Here is a 21,818-nt window from a genome sequence, read left to right on the forward strand (position 1 = left end):
TGATCCTCTACTCATAGCTCACCTTTGTTCCCCAGCAGTGGTTTGTGGGAACCTCTGCTCCCTCTAGCCTGTGGGAGACACAGAAGCCTTGGAAAGCATCTCTGTCCTTCTCTAGAGCCCTTTGATGATTATTCTACCTATTGTCTAGTTTGGCAAAAGTGAGCCACAATGTTTTTTGTTTGCTTGTTTGTTTTTCCTCTCAAGTTTCAGAGTAGGTGGAAGCTGTGTCCTCATTGAAAGTTGTTAAGTGTTTGCAGAAGTTTCTGTTCTCCAAGGCCACAGTCAGTTTTAACTCCAAAGAAGATTCTGAGCACAAGGCCACTCTTATCTATTTTCTCTTTGGCTTCTAGTCACCTTTTTCTATTTCTCTTCCTTCTGTTCTTCATGGAACCTGCAATGCACACTTACTTTTTCCACTTTCTTTGTTGACCAAACCCTTCTTCCAGGTGCTCTGAGATTTGGCTCCTTGGGAATGTTTTTATCTGGATCTGGAGGTTCTTTCAGTTCAAGCCATGGTGGTAAGACTGTTGATTTTCAAAGGTCAAATTAATTACTCAAAGCCAAAAATCTGGTTCTTTAGTTTTTCTGAATCAACCTTACCCTGAGGCACAGTAAAATTATTCTTTGCTACTTAAGTATGGTAGAAAACATGAAGTAAAAGAAATTGAAAACAAAAGCCTTGTTTTCACATAGAAATATTCCACTGCATAACAAATATCTACAGTGGAATAAAAGATTAGTGTGTATTTATCGGTTTGTCTGTTTCAATACACTAAAATAAAAACAAAGTGTTAAATGTGATGCTAATATGTATCTGTGCTCTAGCTTAAATAATGTTTCCTGGTTAAAACTAAATGAAGGCAGGAATATTTTTCCTTTCATAAAGCTGCACACAGTATCAATGAGCTTAATTTTTCAAAATCTTTCAACATAAGCCTTCTGTCTGAATCCAGTCAGGTTAGTCATAGTATCTCTGAGTCTTTGCTTATGTGCCCGCTACTGTGAGCAAGCACTAGTGATGAATGAAAAGGAATGATGGATACTTTGCTACTCCACTAACTGCTGAGAATGAATTCTTTTCTGACCTGAGGAATATCATCTCCCAGAATAAAACCTCCTAAGCAGTTGTTGATCAAACCTGGAACCATCTTCACTTGTTTTCTGGTAAAGGTTAGCTATGTGTTTGATATTTCTTTCTCTGCCACTAAAGCAAGTACTCTGTGGCACACATACTCTACAGAATTTTCTCTACACACACAGCTTTATGATGCAGATCCACAACCAACTCTTTTAAGTGGATAGTAGGCAGAAAACAGATGTTTTTTAACCAACACTTCCAACCTAATAGCTATTGTCTCAAGACATAAGTGTCTGTTGTTGTTTGTTTTATAAAGTAGGATGCAGCATAAATCCATCTGCCCTTGTAGTCCTTTTTAAATAAAAATGTCTTAGTCTGACTCTGTTACCAAATTCAAATTAATAATATATGGAAGCCTGACTAGATGAATGGCATTTCACAGCTTACAAAGCTCCATTAGGGCTGGGTTTTCAGAATAGTGACATCTATTCGGAGCCTCCTTCAGTCTTGTATCATATGATATATGGGAAGGCAGTATGAATTAAAGATGATAGGAATGAACAGAGAGTGGAGACCAAAGCTTTAATACCAGCATTCTGGAGGCTGAAGTAGGAGAGCCATAGCCAATTCCATGATAGGATAAGTGTTGAACCCAAGGCAGGTCTGGGCTATTTATAAGGACTCTATCTTAATAATAATAATAATAATATCAATAATAATTAACAATGATAGTGAAGATTGAGTAGCTTAGTTGTTTTAGGACATCATAGTTTTATATTCTAGAGAATTAATTTTCATAAATGCAGACTGTTAATATTCTTCACCAGTGTTTCTCAAACTTGTCCAATGAAGGCAGTCTTTTGTTGCTGCAGTGTTTTGTGGGAGAGTATGAGAAGGCATGGCGTCAATGACACAGACATCAGGAGTCAGTTGAAGGCAAACAGCAAACTCATTTACTCAATAATGGGGAAGACCTTATATACACTCCTCCCAGCACCCAAGCTTTGTCCCAATCTGGTGGCATTGTGTGATCATCCTTCATTGGCCGGGCACCATCAGGAACTCTGACAGCAACCAGGAACTCTGACAGTGCCTGTTGCTAGACCCTCAGACAGACTCCAGGTTGACTCATAAAGAAGTATGTTATATACATGCCTTGGAAACTGATTTGAGCCAATTTCCTTAAACCTAGGGGCCTGTCCTACTATAGTCTTTAAGGATTAAAAATTTTTTTCCATTGAATACCAGTGTTAAATCATTTTTCTTACAACATTTTTTGAATATATAAACATAAAGTCAAGTATAAATGCCTTGTGTTCATACCTTTCATTAAATAAAATTATTACTCAATGTGCTGTATTATTGCAACTCTGCTGTTTAGCAGAGCCTCTCATAATCTCATCCTTGGCTTTTCTATCTCTATTCATATTCTTTAGGGTCAAAATGATTATAAATAGAAATGCTAAATACATGCAATAGTATGTAGTTAAATGACTATGGCAAATTTAAACAAAAAAGTAAAAGGTAAATTTCAAAGGGGACAAATTTAAGATTGTAGAATATATATTAAAATATTAAAAATTTACTAAGTTATTAGGAAGTAAATTAAAAAAATAATATGAAACTCAAAAGTAATATGCATATCATAAAGTTAGATTAGAAAAGTTTAAGTGAAACTTTGTATGTAGCCGGGAAGGGTGCTGCACACCTGTAGTATCAGGACTGTGGAAGTGAAGGGGGTGGGTTCAAGGTCTCATGCCAGGGTAGGTTGCATGAAAAATAAAAAGGAGTGGGGGAGGGGACAAGGCTACACACAAATAATGAAAAGTAACTGAACAGATTGTATTTATATGTATTTGTGTAAATACATTCATATGTATGTATATACATATATATATATGCTGCGAAATTGATAATGGGGGACATGGGACAGGCTCAAGGGAGGTCACCTAGGAGAGACTAGAATAAGAAAGAGATATAATTATATTCCAATTAAAGCCATGTCAAAAAATGATCGATGGCCTAAAATCATCAAAGAATAAGGAAGGAAAAGGTCTTAGAATGAGTTTAAAAGTAGATATAATGTCAGGTATCCTACCTGAAGTTGGAGATGGCAGAAAAAAACAACTGCCCTTCCAGAGGAAGGATCTTATGTGTCTTTGGGTAAGTTTGACTTCATTTTTTATTATGAGCCTAGTCTTTAATGGCTGAGCCATCTCTCCAGCCCAAGTTTTACTTTAATTGCTACATGTTATGTATAATTTACCGAATAGTAAAGAAGTTCCCAATCAGTCTTTCATGGAATGTGATAATAAGGTGGATTAGATTCTGCCTCCTTTTTCAATGTAGAAGCCCAGTGTTCTTTTGGTACATTCCAAAGTCTTTCATAAAGCTTCAATATAGTTAAAAAGAATCTTCAGCCCTCTTAAAAGCTATGACCTCTGTATCCCTGTGAAATTGTTTCTGCTGAAAAAAAAAAAAACACACCCTTCACTCCAGCTCTCCTTTCAGAACTGATCTGGAAGTTTATAGAAATACACCCAAGGACCATCTAGTCTTAAAGAAAGATGTCACCCTCTTAGATATCAATACCATTCACATTAACTGGATGGCTGAAACAAGTGTCATGAGATCCTTATTCAGGAAAACGTTTGTCTAATGGCACACACCTAAGTAAGGAATCGAAGCTTCAATAGATATATAACCTACCTTCCTTCCTTATATCCATCCTTCCTTCCTTTCTTTGTGCCTATCCTTCTTCCTCCCCCTCTCTCTCTCTGCCTTTCATCTTTTAGGAAGTAGAGAGCAATTATAGCATACCCACTGTGTGTTCAATTTATGGATGAAAAATTTCCACAGCTACACAGGCAACATTAAGGGAAATATTAGTAAACACAAATCATAACAAAAGCAAGCATGTACTTAATGAAATCTGTAACTAAAATCCAAGCAGTGTAAATACTACTTTAACATATGATCTTATCTCAAGTCAAGTGCTCAGCTAATGTTAATGAAACATGTCCTACTTACTCTGACTTCTTTGGAAAATTGAGTACTCAACCAACATACCACATCAGCTAATGTATACAGTTGTCATAGCCCATGAAAATGTTTTGGGATTTGTTTTTCTCTCTGTCTGCATTAATTTTAGAGATATCAGTTATTTTAGAGAAAAGGATGTGCCCCCTAGGACCTTGCAGAAAGAAAATGAATGGCACTAAGTCAGAGCTAAATCTAAGATTTTGGAAGTCTCTTACTATCCATATGCCATGAATATCATCTCTAAATCCTAAAGATATGGAAAAATTAAGGCAAATCCTCGATCTCTAGCTGGAATGAATTTCATTTCTGTTTCTAAATGTTTGAGTTCTTTTATGCAGGTTTTTAAAAAATCTTTAATGGGTTCATCACATTTGACCTGCTTAAAATTTGCTCAAAGGACATATAGGAAAGGCGTGTGGTATTGGAGATTATTCCTGAATACAAAAGGTCATGATGAGAAATTTTTGGAAGTTAAGGAAAGAAAGCTGTTGCCATGTGAGAACCATAAGAAATCTTATTAAATTTTCTATCATAATTATGAATTTGGTGGATTGAGATTGAGAAGTCTTAAGTGTCTGTGTTTGTGAAATTGCTCACATTTTATAACCTCAACACAATAATTACTTTATAGTATTTTCAAAAGGCTAAATACTTGAAAATATCAATATCAAAGAACAACCAGGAAACACAAGTAGCTTGTTGTTAGAAATAATAGAAATTTAAAATAGTAAAGTGTTTAAATAGTACAAAAAATAGAAATTGAGAGAATAAAACAAACATGAAAATGCTCAAAAACATTCTGTTAATCATTAAATCATTAAGTATTTCTTCTCTTCTAATCATTAAATATTTTGTTGTACACAAGGTTTTGTTTTGTTTTAAGGTAACATCTCCTCCATTCCACTTTGACCTTGAATGGACTTTTGATGCCAAGGCTTAGCTTGAATTCTCGATTCTCCTGCCTCTAGTTCCTCTAAGTTCCAGAACTACAATCATGCACTACAATATCTGATTCTTTAAAAATGGTTTCCAAATGATGTATCTTTATTAAATATTAAATATGTGAAACCTATACAAAAGATTTCTGTTGGCTTGTCACTGACCAGTTTGAGAAAGTCAAACGTCTTTCTACATTTTTAAGCCAGTTTTCCCAGGCTGTGCAATGACTGTTACATTGAAGAGTTGTCTAGAATACCAGGAATTTTTAATTCAAGTGGCCATTTTAATATTTTTTAAAGGTTTATTTATCTTTATCTGTGCGTTTGTGTGTGCACATATTTGAGCACAGAACTCACATGTGTACTTGCACTGGGGTGCTCTTGTTTATAAAAGCCAGAAGAGGGCAACGTATTTCCTGGAGATGTAGCTACAGGCTTTGCCAGCCACTATGTAGGTGCTGGGAACTGAACTGCAGTCATCTGCAAAAGCAGCAAATGTTCTTGATCCTCTGAGCCATCTCACCAGCTCTTTCAAGCGGTCATTTCTATCTTGCCAAAATAATGGTGGACAAAACCTTTGTTTTCTGACCAGAGCTTGGGAAAATAGAGATCAGAGAGAAGGCAATGTTAAGGGTGTTAGTTGACTTAGTATAGAATGCTTGTTATTCATGGCAGAATTCTTACAAAATACAATTTTTAAAGTAGACTTATCATTTTGCTATTTCTTCACTCATTCTTTCAAACATTATGTTGTTTTTTCCTTTAGATATTAAAGTGTAAGACTACTTCCCCCAGGATTAGAGATTTAGTAACTTAATTACATGGTTCATACTTAATTTTGGCGTACTTAATTTCATCTCTTTAATCTTATAATGACACCTCCCTCTTAGCAAGAATTTTAAGTAAATTGGTTAAAAACCCAAAAGGGACTGAGAGGATTTGCAATCCTAGGCATGCTATGGAAATTTTTCACTTGCTTTAAAAGGGGCATTGTCACAAAGGGGTTTCATTTAGAAGTGCTGGGGTGGACGGTGGTGAGAGAGCCATGTTTACCTGAGAGGGTCTGATGTCAGATTAGTTTGTCTGTCAATGTATTTTATATGTCTGTCGCTATCTGTCACAACTTGGATTTGTCAGGAGTATGCATGCTTCTGTTTGTTAAGAGTGCCTGTCTGTCCCTCACTGGCAGTGACTTTACCAGAAGTGATGCACCTGTCTTCCCAGCTGGCCTTTGCTCATGGGAGAGAAGGTCACTTAACACCATTTTATCCTCCCGGACAGCTGTATGTAAACTGCCTGAAGGTATAAAAGTCACAACAACAACAAAAATTATCTCCAATGGCTGATCCAGTTTTGTCTATAAAATAGTTGCTGTCTGGATTTTTTAAATTTGGGAATGTGCTGGCTTAGTTCAATAGAAAAATGCTGTGGTTTTCACTGGTCTAAGTATTCCATCAGCTTTTACTGGCTTGCTGAACATCAGTGTCTTCACAGGTTATCTTGTGATTTTTAAAGAAAGTGGATTTCTCTGGTTTAGTGTGGACCTTGGCTAAACATAGATCTTATCTCAGTAATGACCATAATCCTTTTTTTCCTGGTTTTCATATTTCAATTGTCTATTTACCACAATAAGCTAAGCTTTGTAGGTAGGTTGCTTCTCCTCTGTTACCCACTACTTTTCTTAGAGCACACTATCAAGGTCATTGCGAATCATATATTTCTTTCATACATAACTCTTATGTGGAAAAAAATGAAGCAATGAAAAATTCAATCCACTGGCCAAGAAAAGAGTAAATATTCCTTCTTACAGGAGCCCTGACTCAATCTTTCTAAAAATTAAGAAATACCTATGAGACTTATTGGATTTTAATCAAGATATACAGTACTTACGATAAGATGTGCAGCTTTAAAGGCATAGTTCAATGAGTTTTGCCTAGTAGATGAGTCTGTGTGATCAGTATCCTGATCAAGATGCAGTTACCAAAAGTCCCCTTATGATGCACCTCTGTTAACCATGTGTAGTCATGGTTCTGCATATTATCAGAGCCTATTTTTACCATTCCTAAAAGTTCATAAATATAACCAAAGAGTATATGGTCTTCAAAAAAATGTGCCTGGTTTATTTCATTCAACTTATGGGTTTTTAGGTTTATCTAAATTATAGATGACTAGTTTGATTATTGTAGAACAAGAAATTCATTACCCATGTTAAAAATAATGGTACCAGTGATGAAAAGCTATAGTATTACAGAGAGATGACGCTGTAAACTCACATTGGGTTTTTGGGTTTGCCTTTTTGAGTCTCCACTGATTTTTTGCGTGAGTCCCAAGTATATGTGTAAATGATTCTTAGCAGAGCCACAAAACTCATATCGCACAAACAGATCATTTGATAAGCCAAGGAGATTAGCTGGCATGCTTTTAGATTAGGAAACAGCCTGGGCAAGCTAACATCTCCAGGTTTCTGCATATCTATGTCTTTGGTGTCCCTTTGAATTCATACAACACTGTGGGTGGTGATGTAAACACAACAGTTTGTAAGATTTTGGAGCTACACAACTGGATGTTCCACTGCAAGTCTTTCTAAGACACATTTTCCATGGCATAAATATTTAAGACTGTAAAGGGATGTTTGGCTAGAATGCTTGAGGAATGTCACAAAGCAATGTTGTCTATTTGCAGGCAGCGTAAGAGGCTTTCCAAGAATAGCTTGTGGAAAATGGATTCATCAAATTGAATTTGAACAGATGGTGATTGACAGCCATAGCTAGCTTAGTTTTTGCTAGTTCCAAAAAGGGACACATGGAACTTGTGTTGATGTGAAGGCCTATCTTATAGAACATGTTGCTGGAGGAACAATGTTTCACTCCCTCAGGTCAACAATATTGCGGGCTTGATGGAGTGCTTAGGATTCCACTAGAGATTTTTAGGTCAGAAAAAAAAATAGATTTTTGGCACCAAAATGTGTTAGTCCATCTCATAGATGAGTGAAATGACAAAGCAGTTTTAGGAAAGCCACAGATAAGTACTGTGTGTGCCTGATAATCTTCTACCTCTGTAAAATCCCTTGGTATTATTAGCGAGATCCCCTAATAGGAAAATCATTGTTGAAAATAGTGTAAATGAGTATATACCAAGTAAAGACAACATCCCCTAAAGATGGACTGTTCAGTCATAAATTATGTAAAGAAAGAAAAGACCTTTATAAATGTTTTCCAAATGCAAATTTTTATATAGCAGCTGGATATAAGATATGTGGGAAACTCATTCAATGGCAAAAAGAAAATCTGAACAACATACAGCCGAGTGTTAACATTCCTTATGTGTTTTTCTTCCTCTTAGATCTACTAGAACAACTTCAAGGATTGCTGGGTCCGGGAGTGGAGGAAGGGCTGTGTGAAAAAAGTGACCCTACTCTCAGAAGAATTGGGAAATCTTCGTCATAGGTAACAGCTGATTCCTATCTTTGGTTTTGTGGTCTTCAAAAATGAGTTAAGCTGTGGTATAAAAATGGACGACACCATGGGGAGTATTAAGATGTTTAGAATTTGCTTTTACTGAGTTCACTTCTCCTGGTTTGTATTGTTCATGTGCAGTGGGTTCCAAAGTCATTACTTAGCAGATACTACATTCACATTTGAATTAGGGTGGCAAGGTGACAAAAGCATCATTGCAAAGCACTAATCTGGCCACTTTGAACTTGAGCCACAGGTAGGAGGGACTGTGATGATATTTCCATGTGACACCCAGGAGGCTGCTCACAAGAACAGTCAACCAGCGCCACTGAGATGCTCCAGGGCTGGCAGACACCATTAACCTTAGTGCACCTATAAACAATAAGTGGCTGAGTCCTGTTGAGCAGTTGACATTTTGCTGTTTGAACACTTCACAGGTTTTTCTGCTTTTAATGTACTCTTACGATAGGAGTCTTGACTTAAAGGATTTGATTAAACAAAAATACTTTGAGTCTTACTTTTGGGCAAGATTAGTTTTACCTAAATATTGCACGTATTCCTATTCCTGTCACAAAAAAAATCGAGCGTAGTACTTCCTCTATTATCCATCCTCATCACAGTGCTAAAGCATTCCTCCTCTACAGGGAACAGGGGCACAGCTTAGTGCCGACAAAAATCTCTCATCCTTGAGCTCCAAGAAAGTTTACAGCAGATCATTCTCCTCTAAAGGCGACGAAGATACTCCACAGTCTGTCATACTTGTGTTCTTTCCAGATTCACTTCAACATGTAAGTTATTGTAGGTGAATCTGCAGTCTGTTATCTTTGTAGTCATTAAAAAAAAAAAGATACAGGTTTCAGTGCCATGGGACCTAATGCAAACCCTGATTGAATTCTTTAGTATGAAAGGCTCCAGACTCACGGGACCTAAACACACTGTTAGTAATACCAACAGTCCACTGGGATGCCCAGTGGTATTATCATGCAAGATGGCAGAAAAATGTCCATCACAGGTTAGACATTGTTGTTGGTTTATCTTAGCAATACTTTTATATTATCTTGGTCCTATTTGCTTTTCCAGAGTCTGCATTTTTTTTCCTTTTTTTTTTTTTTGTATCCTTCTTTACACAGGGTATCTTTCATTTAAGACAGTTTCATATTTGCAGAAAAAATTCATTTGAAAATACAGAGAATCTCTGGGTACAATCTCTCCCAACACATACAGCTTCCACTGTTACGAACATCCTGTATTTGTGTAATAATTTGTTATAATTAATGACTCAATATAGACACATTAAGTCCATCATTAAACAATGGTTCCCTGCTAGTATGTCTATTCTGCAGGTGTTGAGAACTGTATAATGACAATTTTTCATCACTATTGTGTGTATGCACCACTCTAAATCTCCTATTTTCCTTATGTCTCTCTCTTTCTTTGCTGATATTCTGGCAAATTATGAAATTTTTTTGACTCCATAATTTTGCCTCTTACAAATTGTAATGTAATTTGGGTCATACTATATGTCGATGTTTTATATTAACTTCTTTTTGCATGAGAGAGAGAGAGAGAGAGAGAGAGAGAGAGAGAGATTGTAGATGATTTAGATGATTTCTTTACATACTATAGTATATTCATTCATCTGTTCAAATTGCTTCTAAGTTTGGGAGCTGTTTAAGAAAACGCTGAAAACATTTGTTTTCCAACTTGCATAGCAACCTATTTTCAACTCATTCAGATGTATACCCAAGGATTATGATGACTAAATCAAATATTAATAGAATATGATTTTGTAAGAAATTGCCAAACTTCATTACAATGCAGCTGTCACGTTTTACATTTTTCCCAGTATGTGAGCAAGTTCCTGTTGTTCCTAGTCCTCGCAGATGTTCCCAGTTGTCAATGCCTTGTGTCTCACCATTGTAATTGTCACTCTGTGCTTTTCCACTGTCTATGTATGAATAGACTTAGTTACACATTAATTTTATTAAAATTTATTAAAACTGGACACTTAGTTGCTGGCATCCTCTTGAGTACTTATTACAGAATACCATTAAGAATCTGAACTTTTTTCTAGGCCTTACTAACTATTGTAATGCTATTTTGTGTGACACATGTGCTTGGCATCACAGTGTGACCTATTAATCATTGATGCAGTTGGCAAAGACACTTTCAAATAATAAATTATTGTAACTAAAATATATACAGTACATCAAAACTTTTATGTTGATAACCAAAATATGCATGTTCTGTGGATCTTCATTCAAACAAATCATGTTTGATGCTGCACAAGCTAGGTTTCTGCCATGAGCAGCATTATACACAAGGCCATACCACTCAGAGTCTACCCAGTCCTATGACCTGGAAGGTAAGTAGGATTAAACAGAGTTAGTACTGGGATGGGGAGGCATCAAATTAGACACATCTGTGCTTGCTATAGATTGCCCCAAACTTTCAGTGATTCAATTTATGATTTTTATACTTTTATGATGGTATGAAACTAATTCACATCAGTTTCTACATTCTCAGTTATTACAATTTTGATCTGAACAACCTTCACATGAGAGTGTTGAGAAAACAGGACTTTGAAACACAAACCTTTGAAGTGGTTGCTTCCCACCCACTCACACACATTATTTTTTTAAATTTTCTAGTCAGCAATATAAACTCTCTATCACCTCTGTAAATGTTCAGGTCCCTTTTGGAGTATCCCTTCAAGTACAATCCTGGTTCTAATGCAAAGATGCCTCTGCAGTTTTGTTTTTGTTTTTTAACTTTTGGGGGTCCACCACCCAGCTCTCAAATAAATACCAGGAAACTTATTCTTATTTATGAATGCCTGACTTTAACTTGGTTTGTTTTTAGATAGCTTTTCTAGCAAATTATCCTATTTCTTTTTAACCACATTTTGCCTCTGGGCTTTTTACCATTCTTTATTCTATATATCTTTTTTTCCTTCTTACTCCACGACTGGCTGTGTGGCTAGGTGGCTGGCCCCTGGCATCCTCCTCTCCTCCTTTTCTCGCTCCTTACTTTCTTCCTTACATTTCTCCTCCTATTTATTTTCTTTGCATGCCATCCCCTCCTATCCTTTCTCCTGCCTAGCTATTGGCCATTCAGCGCTTTATTAGACCAATCAGGTGTCTTAGACAGGCAAAGTAACACAGCTTTACAGAGCTAAACAAATGCAACATAAAAGAATGCAACACATCTTTGCATCACTAAACAAATACTCCATAGCATAAATGAATGTAGCACAACCTAAACTAAAACTACACAAGATGCCCCTGCTCAGAGATGCTGCTAAGAATTTGGGGATGGGAAGAAACACGAGACCTCCAAATCACTGTTTCCCATAGTAAGGTAGTAAAAAGATAAATGAAGGAAAAGCAGAATACTGGTGGAAAGATAAAACACCACTATTTATAATTCAGAGAAATCATAGTTTTAAACCTGCATACAGTCAATCCCAGAGTGGGAGGAGTTTGAACCTTTGCATACAGATAAGTTCCTTCCCCAAAAACTTGAAGATAAACGTAAAAGGCATTTTGGTAATGAGCGTATTTCCTGAGTCAATCAGGCATGTGTCATTCTTTTGTGGCTTCAGTTCCATTTTTGTTCAAGTATTGTTTGTGCTTTCATTTTTATAGTTCATCTTGTCCAGTGACAATAAATCATTTTTACCACACATAGAACCTCCAACTGTGATGTCAACAAACATTCCCTTAGTGTTAGAAATTTATAGCATCCTGTCAAAGTCCATCGAGATGTGAGTAGATGACTCCTGATTTGATTGGTACCTATGTTGAAAAGAGCCTTGCATAGCATCTTACATTGGAAATTTCTAAGAAGATAATTTCCAGCTTTAAGGTAGCAAATCAGCCAACAATAAAGGGAAAAGATTAAAGAGAATGAACAGGAAATGTAATTAGCGGGCTAATTAGCTAATGAAATGAGAAACCAGAATTGCACTATTGGCTGTTAAAAGCGAGAGGAGGTGGTAGGTTATATAGAGAGTTTTGACTTAACCACAGTCCATTTATTGGTCACCTACGAGATGTTGAACTCTGTTCTAGGCTTTTGTAAGTTAGTAATGACAATATGCTATCTATTCCAACAGGCCTCTGTGGACAGAGATGCTTGTGTCTTCCTTACTGCTCACACTTTGAAATCCTGACTTAGAGTGTATATGTTGGGAGTTAGAAACTTCAGGAGGTAACAAGTGTTCTAAAAGTTTAGCCATTCTTTCTGCCACAGGAGCGTAACTTACCAACCAGAAGAGAGTTCTTGCAGCACCAGAAAAGCTGTCCCTCTGATTTGACCTTTTCATCTCCTAGAGCCTTCAGAAACCAATCGATGCTGTTGGTGAGCCAGCCATTTTAGTCCACAAACAAATTAAATAGTGAGTGGGAAATATTTAAAATGAAAGTAATACGTTGAAATTTGAGTATTTAAAACAAAAAATACAAATTTGAACAGAGTTGGGGCAACACAGGAGAAGTGAGCAGTAGGGTAAAATGTTAAATATGGCAGTATTTGAGTTCTCACCAAGAAGCCTGGGCAGATATTTAAAGAAAGTGGCATTTGAGCTAGTATTCACAGGGAGAGGGAATGGGCAAATAAGAACATAGTAGCTCCCACTATTTGGAAGTCTGAGGCAGCAGGATTTCTGTAAGTTCAAAGCAATCTGGAACTATATGGTAGCTAGATAGTGAGTTCCAGGCCAGTGTGGGCTAAAGAGTGGGACCAATCTCAGAAAACAAACAAGCAAAGGAAGAAAAGATCCTCACATGGGATCCAGGAGAGACTATTCTAAGAATATCCCTGTTCTAAATTAAAATTCTAACTCAAGGCAATTTTGGTAAGCCCCACATGCTAAAATGGGGACCCTTTTTGCCTCAATTAAATTTCTCTTTTGAAATCTTGCTTTGGGTCAGAGTAATTCTGTCTCTAAAAGACAAAAGAGATAGAATAAGAGAGTTAAGCTGTAGCCCTTGGGCCCTGCCTAGGCTTAAAGTCAGTCAGAGTGGGCCAGGGATATTGGGGAGTGAAGGAAAAGACAGAATCCAGGCTTCCCCTGGAATCTGTGGAAAAGGACTTGGCTAAGAAAAGGAAGCACCACAGTGCCCAATGCAACCTCAAGATATAAGGAGAATGTTGGAAATTAAAAACAACAACAATGACTTCAGCAAATCTGTAGGCAGGGCTGGGAGCAGAAGTCCTGAGGCCACAACATATCAAATATTTTAAAGGAAACTATTTAGAAGAGAAATTTTTTCCACATTAAAAAAAATGGGTTTTATGTGTACATTGGAAGAAAATTGGGTTTTGTTTGAAATTTTAGGCAGTCTGATAATGGAACAACTGTATGAGAAGATTAATATTGATCGAATTATGCAGTTTATCACTATGCTTATCCTCATTCTACTATTTAAAAAGATAGTTGATTTAAGTGCCAGGATGACAGCTTTAGAAAAACTTGTTAAACCTGTAAAAATTCAGACAGAAGAAATTAACAGTGAAGTTGTTTCAAGTTTGGATAATAAGGTTACAGAAAGAAAGCCTGTTTTCACACAGTCACCCTTAATTTATCCTGTAACCGTACAGAAGTTGCCTGATCAAATGACTACACAAAATATTTGGCCTCCAATTGAAATGTTGGATTTAAAAAGGTTTAAGGAGGCAATAGTTTCTTATGGCATGCATTCCCCATATGTAAAGCAAATGTTAAACTCTTGGTCAACATATAATAGGATTGTACCACAGGACTGGCAGGAGCTGGCACAAGCTGTTCTTGAACCCAGCCAGAGGCTTCAATTGCTAACTTGGTTTAAGGATGAAGCTAAAAACATAGAAAAACAATGGAGGGATAAAGGAATACAAGTTTGCCAGAATCAGCTTATTGGAGAAGGCCAATATGCTTCAGTACAAACACAATGTTTATTGATGTCCAAACCCTAATTTTATGTCAAACGGCATTCTTGAATGCATGGGTCAGAGTTGAGGAACCAGGAAAAAAAACCTGAGTCATTTACAAAGGTTATGCAAGGCTCAAAAGAATCTTTCACAGATTTTTTACAAAGACTTACTTCAGCAGCAAAGAGAATGGTCTTGGATTCAGAAGCTAGTAAGATAATAATTGAATCTTTGGCCTTTGAGAATGTAAATGCAGCATGCAAAAGAATAATCAGGCCATTAAAGGCAAAATCTGCACCTTTGGAAGATTGGATTAGAGACACAGTTAATGTTGAGGCTCATTAGCATGATGATATGTGGGTAGGAGAAGCAATTTCAAAAGGTTTGAGGAGTGTTAGATGTTTTGGATGTGGAAAGCAAGGACATTTGAAAAGGGACTGTAAACAGTTCATTCCTAGAAACAATGTTTCTTCAAGAAACAATGGCAACAGAATGCCCCTTCCTTCTGGAGTATGCAGAAGGTGTGGTAAGGGAAAACACTGGACCAACAAATGTAGATCAACAAAGGACAGACAGGGTAATCCTTGGCCTCAGTTTTTGGGAAACTCCCAGAGGAGCCTCATGCAGGCCCCCATAGCAAATCCAGTTCAAACCTTTCCTGCAGCCGTAGAGGAAACCCCTGCTCAGAGCGTTTAAGTAACCAAATGCCTATTGGAATAAATCATGCTGGTCAGGATGATGAAAAAGAGAGAATAGAAAATTCAGGAGAAAACATAAAGAAAAATTTTTGGCAAACTTCTATTAATGAACAGAGACTAAAATTAACGATAAAAATAAACGGTGTTTTGTTGTCTGGTCTGGTAGACACAGGTGCGGATGTTACCATAATTGCACCAGAATTTTGGCATCCAACTTGGCCTCTTCAGGAGGTAAATGTTCAACTGTTAGGAATTGGAACATTATCTCAGGTGAAACAGAGTGCAAGATGGCTCGAATGTATAGGTCCAGAAGGACACAGAGGAAAATTAAAACCATATGTGGCTAACATAGCTATGAACCTGTGCCCTCTTGAGCCAAGTCAAGGATTGGCTCTGGCTTCCTTAAGCTCCCACCACATGCGTTGGCTTTACAGGCAGGGGACCTGTTCGGCAGGGCAGGCCTGAGTTGTTTGTAGCACCAGTTTTAAGCAAGCAGCTCACGGTTAGTCTGGCCTGAGGCCAAGCAGACCTGGGCCAGGGCTAGGAAGCCAATCACTCTGACTAGGGAGCTGCCCAAGCGGTTTTTAATGGATTCTTGTCATGTTGGGCGCCAGAGGTAGATGTAACCAACCGTCTTATTAAAATAAGAAACACAGAACCAATGTAAAAGAGAAAGCCAAGAGGTCAGAGCTCAGAGCTAAAACCTTACCTCCTGCAGTGCTCCTACCTCCCCGAAAGAGTGCTACTTCCTGTGTGTCTGTCTTTAAGTAGTCTTTCTGTTCTGCCTTCTCATTGGTTGTAAACCCAAACACATGACTGCCTCATCACTACCTGTAAGTACTGCCCTCCAGGTCTTAAAGGCATATGTCTCCAATGCTGGCTGTATCCCCGAACACACAGAGATCTACCTAGCTCTTCTACTAAGTGCTGGGATTAAAGGCATGTGCCACCACCACCACCACCACCACCACCACCACCACCACCACCACGCTCTTGCTATGGCTCTAATAGCTCTGACCCCCGGGCAACTTTATTTATTAACATACAATTAAAATCACAGTTCAGTACAAATAAAATACCACCATAGCACTGACCCTGGGGAGCAAATTTAGTTGGCCAAATGAATGAGATTTTGAAACCAACTGTGGTTCCAGTGGAAACACAGTGAAAAGTTCGAACTGTAAAGAATTAGTTATGTCTTAAACAATGAGTGTGCCTGTTTTCACTGTACATTACAGACATTTTAATAACATTCATAAATCTGTCTTTGCTAAAACTGTGCCTGCCAGTTTGACAAACTAACATGATAGATGTTATGCTGTAACTAAAGGTGCCTATACCTAGACAGTCTGTTGTCCCTACTCCTCCTTGTCTGCTGTGATTTCAAAGCAAGGCACACAATACTGGTTCCTCAGTACTTCTGCATTTGCAGAAACTCCACAAACCAGAACTCAGCTTTCTTCAGGTCCTCACTAGAGTCTGTGTTTTGTTAATGCATAAAGCTTATTTGCAGGGCTGGTGAATGTCCTTCTCTTCTAGAGCCTGAGGAATCTCATGATTGTAATAAGATTGAGTGTGCTGTTGGGTCAGGCTGGGAAGATAATTCAGTAGATAAAGTGTTTGCTGTAAAATCATTACAGCTTGAGTGTGGTTGATATGTTGTGCACCCCAATAAACTTATCTGGGGGTCATGGAACAGAACAGCCATAATATTAAACATAGAGGTTAGGCAGTGGTAGCACATGCCTTTAATCCTAGCATTCCAGAGGCAGAGATCCGTCTGGATTTCTGTGAGTTCAAGGCCACACTGGAAACAACCAGGCATGGTGACTCACGCCTTTAATCTCAGGAAGTGATGGCAGGAAGCAGAAAGTATATGAGGCATGAGCACCAGGAACTAGAGCCTGGTTAAGCTTTTAGGCTTTTGAGCAGCAGTTCAGCTGAGATTCATGTGGATGAGGACTCAGAAGCTTCCAGTCTGAGGAAACAGGATCAGCTGAAGAATTGGCAAAGTGAGGTGGCTGTGGCTTGTTCTGCTTCTCTGATCTTCCAGCATTCACCCCAATACCTGGCTCTGGGTTTGTTTTTATTAATAAGATTTAAGATTCATGGTACACCTGAGTTCAGATCCTCACAACCAACATAAAAAGTTGGGTATAGCATCATTGTATCTCAAAAAAAAAAATGTGAAAATATATCAAATGTCAACCTCTGGCTTTGACACGTGCTCTCATAGACAAACAGTCACAGATCTTACACATACAAACACACCTACGCACACACACCTGTGCACACATACACATCAGGCTAACAATAATTGTTAGTTTCCTCAGTATCATCCTGTGGTATATTTTTTTAAGTGTGTAAGAATTAATATATAGCAGTAAGTAATGAATGATTCAATACATTTTTATTGGAATGTTAATTAAAAGGTGTATTGAAGTTGGGGATTTATGGTGTCAGTACAAACTGGCTTTTGTTCCTGCTCTCTCTAGATTTTATTTTATTCTATTTTTTCTAAATCTTTCTATGCTGTGTAGCACGCCTTTCAGGAAACAGCTGCTTTGAGAGAAGTGAAAGATTAGATATATTAAAAATGAGGACATGTCTTATATAAAAAAGAATGGGCTTATTTTTCTTGGAAACAAATTGAGAAAGTGTGTCAAAGTTAATGTGGCAGATGGCAGGAGGCATTTGGGATTTCAGGATTAGTTGTAAGGGGCATTCTGAAGAAAATCAAATTCACATTCAAGGTGAATGCAATGCCCCTCTCTTTCCTCTTCTTTATCATCCTGCCTCTTCTATAATCCACTCTCAAAAAAGGACCTATAATCAGTCTTTTATAACTTCATAACTCCTTAGGATTTCAAAATAGTGTGTCATTTCTCTGAAGAGTAATTACAATTTAAACAGGAGGGGGGTGATACCTTCATTTAAAAATAATTATAAAACAGTCCACTGAGTTTATATGTAAGACTTGGGAATTTTATTGTTTTTTTTTCCTTGTGGTTGCACTTTGATCTTTATTTTTTGCATCTATTTTACATTAAAAGAACTGTATAGTCCTCATTATTGCAACATGATGAGATTCTTATTGGCTTTAATTAACCTGATTTATTCCTTCTCAACTCCACAATTAATTTGCCTCAATTGGTTAGCAAATGAAAAGTTGTAAGTGCAAAAGTTGCATGTTGCTCTGACTATTGACCATTTGATTCTTGTGCTTCAAATAGAAACAGCAACAGACATAGATGATAATTTCATATTGTGCAGCAAACATCACCAATTTTTCCTTGAAGGCATTGTTCCAGGAATGTTTTTTTTTTTTTAAGGTATTACTATTGGTTTTGTGGAAAATGTCAGAGAGAATAGGAAGATAGTAATCTAGCATATTTGAATTTGGGGACTCAGGGATTTAGCAACAAAAATAAATCTTTACTCAAGAAAATGACAAATTGCCGTGAGAGGGATAGAGTTGAATTGCTGAACTTGGCCACATTAGCAGTGGTTGCTTAGAATAAAGGCTTTTAAAAAGCTTTTTATTTTGATTAGTCAATGTAACTGCATCAAAATCAGAATTCTTAATTTTTATAAGCCTGGAAATATGCATGGAACTTTTCTCCTGCCTTCAACCTCCCAACATACTGGAGACATGCTTTGTAGAAGCAGCATGACAGAAAATTACACTTATCAAACATCTGAAAGCTTTGCATCAAAGTCTGAAATAAATTACGTTTTCCTTTTCCCAACAAAGAACAACAAAAGGACAATGTGGGGGGAGCTAAGTGAAACAAATGAGTGTGTGGTTGGACTGTGGTCCTCAGATATCATATTGAAGTTAACCTGATTGTTGCTTTCCCGCTAGTGTCCTGTGAGCAACTCCTGGGGCTGGTCGTGCATGCAGATGCTTCTGTGAGGTTTTGCATATGAGAGTCCACGAGAGAGAAAATGTCTTTTGTTGCTTTGGAAACATCATTTTAACCTCTTTGCATCTGAAATTTTCTGAGAAAAACATCCACTTAATCTCACAATGGCCTCATAGGAACAATTTAATAGTTCCACTAAAAGCCTATAAGGGCTCTCAAGGTAGAAGATGCAGTTTGTAAAGGCGTCCCCAGACTCTGTCAATCTTAATTTAAGGAATTGCAAGCCTCAGGGGTTCATTTACCAAGCCATCGGTTGCAGAGAACAGGAGGCAGGAATACTTCTGAAGAAGTTGTTAAAATGTTAGTCAAATCATGACCAGGAAATACATGTTGACTCTGCTTGATGAAAGTAAGGTATAGGCTCAGTATAGACTAACTTCCATTCCTTAAATGACAACCATTTAGGGGAATATCCCTGAGGTGCCATTGAAATGACCTTTGGAGCAGCTTCTCTTCTTCTGTATGTTACTTTGAGTTATGGAACTTGTAGGACCAGTGTTGGCAGACTTCTGGAAGATTCAGCGTGGGCATCTGGTTATTCTCATATGTCCCTCATAGAGAACCTGTGTCTCAGAGGCTTTGTGCCATATGAAGCTCTTGGGTAGAGCATCACTTGGGGGTCAGTTGCTCCAGTGGTCCTTGTTATTAAGGCAGGAATGTTTTGCCATTGATATGTGTCTTAGTCAATATTCTGTAACTGTGAGGAGACACCATGACCAAGACAACTCTTATAAATGGAAGCATTCAACTGGTGCTTGCTCACAGTTTCAAAGGTTTAATCCATATCACCATGCCAACGAGCATAGTGTCAGGCAAGAATGGTGCTGGGAAAGTAGCTGAGAGCTACATCCTGATCCATAAACCAAGAGAGAGAGAGCTGGGGGGGAGAAGGGGGGGGACTGGGCCTGATATGAGCTTCTGGCACATCAAAGCCCCATCCCCGGTGACACACTTCCTACAATAAGGCCACACACCTCATAATCCTTCTAGCTCTTTTAAGAGTTGCACTCTCTGGTGACTAAGCATTCAGATATATGACCCTGTGAGGGCCATTCTTACTCACACAACCACAGTGTTTATTTTAATGAGCCTCAATAATTCTTTAATGCATTGTTAACACATAAGATGAATATGACTGATGATCTTTTTAATGAATGATGTAAGATTCTTGTTCACTTGCTGATCCCAAACAACTCCATAAAAAATGGCAAAACCCTTTAGAATAATGATGGATGGGAGGAAGTTGATCCACATGTGGTAATGGGATCATGGGTTATGGGATGTTTACTGACAACCAGCTGTTAGAGTTATAGTTCTTTACTGATAGCAATTCAGTTATACTCTGAGAAGCACTACCATTAATTTGAATGTTTTGTATTGTATCATTGCATTGCTGTGAAATTCTTTTTTAATTTTTTTTCATTTTTAAATACCAACTACAGTTCCTCTTCCCTCCCCTCCTCCCTCTCTTCATCTCACCTGCCCCATCTCCACACCCTTTCCACTCATCAGAGAATGTAATGCCTCCCATGGGGAATCAACTAAGTCTGACACATCAAGTTGAGGTGGGACCAAATTCCTGCCCCCTGCATCAAGGCTGAATAAGGGAATGGACTCCAAAGAGCCACTTCATGCACCTTGGATAAGTCCTGATCCCACTGCCAGGGGCCCCTCAAAGAGACCAAGCCACTCAGCTGTCACTCACATTCAGAAGGCCTAGATCAGTCCTCTGCAGGTTTACCAGCCATCAATCTAGGGTCCATGATCTCCCATTAGCTTAGATCAGCTGTCTTTGTGGGTTTCCCCATCATGAGCTTGTGCCCTTTGCTCATATAATCCCTCCTTCTCTCTGTTCAACTGGACTTTGGGTGCTTGGCTCAGGGCCTGGCTGTGGATCTCTACATCCGCTCCCATTAGTTACTGGATGAAGTCTCTGTGATGACAACTAGGGTAGTCACCACTCTGATTACAGGAAAAGGCCAGTTCAGGCACTATTGCTAGGAGTCTTAGCTGGGGTCATCTTTTGGATTCCTGGGAATTTTCCTAGTACCAGGTTTCTCCCTAACACTAATATGGCTCATTCTATCAAGATAGCTCTTTCATTGTTCTCCCTCTCTGTCCCTGCCTCTACTCTACCATCCTGTTTCCTCATGTTCTCATCCCCCATCCCATCCCCTCCCCACCACCCTCTCCCAGTTTTCCCAGGAGATCTTATCTATTTCCCTCTCCCAGGGTGATTTATGCTTGTCCTTCTTAGGGGCCCTCCTTGTTACTTAGTTTCTCTGGGGTTGTGGATTGTAGTCTGGGGTTGTGGATTGTAGTCTGGTTATCCTTGGTTTTACATCTAATATCCACTTATGAGTGAATACATACCATATTTGTCCTTCTGGGGCTGGGTTACTTCACTCAGGATGATTTTTTTTTCTAGTTTCATCCATTTGCCTGCAAATTTTATGATGTCATTGTTTTTTAACAACTGAGTAATACTCCATTGTGTAAATGTACCACATTGTTTTAAGCCAATCTTTGGTTTCAGGGCATCCAAATAATTGGTTTCAGGTTGTTTCCAGGTTCTGGCTATTGCAAATAATGCTGTCATGAACATATGAACATAATTGAGTAAGTATCCTTGTGGTATGATTGAACATCCCTTGGGTATATGCCCAAGAGTGGTATAGCTGGGTCTTGAGGTAGATTGACTCCTGATTTTCTGAGGAACCACAGATTTCCACAGTGGCTTGTATGTTTGCACTCCCACCAGCAGTGAA

The 21,818-nt window shown here is 38.1% G+C and overlaps 1 protein-coding gene across 6 annotated transcripts in view; it reads left to right on the forward strand.

Moving 5' to 3' along the window:
* B3galt1 (beta-1,3-galactosyltransferase 1) overlaps window positions 1-21,818 on the forward strand; it is a 567,531-nt gene that overhangs the window by 178,184 nt on the left and 367,529 nt on the right. For all 6 annotated transcript variants that reach the window (XM_042275403.2, XM_042275402.2, XM_076569592.1 and 3 more), the window contains exon 2: window positions 8,401-8,504. The gene's annotated coding sequence lies outside the window, so the exon portion shown is untranslated. The remainder of the gene's footprint in view (window positions 1-8,400; window positions 8,505-21,818) is intronic.

Source organism: Peromyscus maniculatus, chromosome 4 (assembly GCF_049852395.1).
Source record: "Peromyscus maniculatus bairdii isolate BWxNUB_F1_BW_parent chromosome 4, HU_Pman_BW_mat_3.1, whole genome shotgun sequence".
Classification (NCBI taxonomy): Eukaryota; Metazoa; Chordata; class Mammalia; order Rodentia; family Cricetidae; genus Peromyscus; species Peromyscus maniculatus.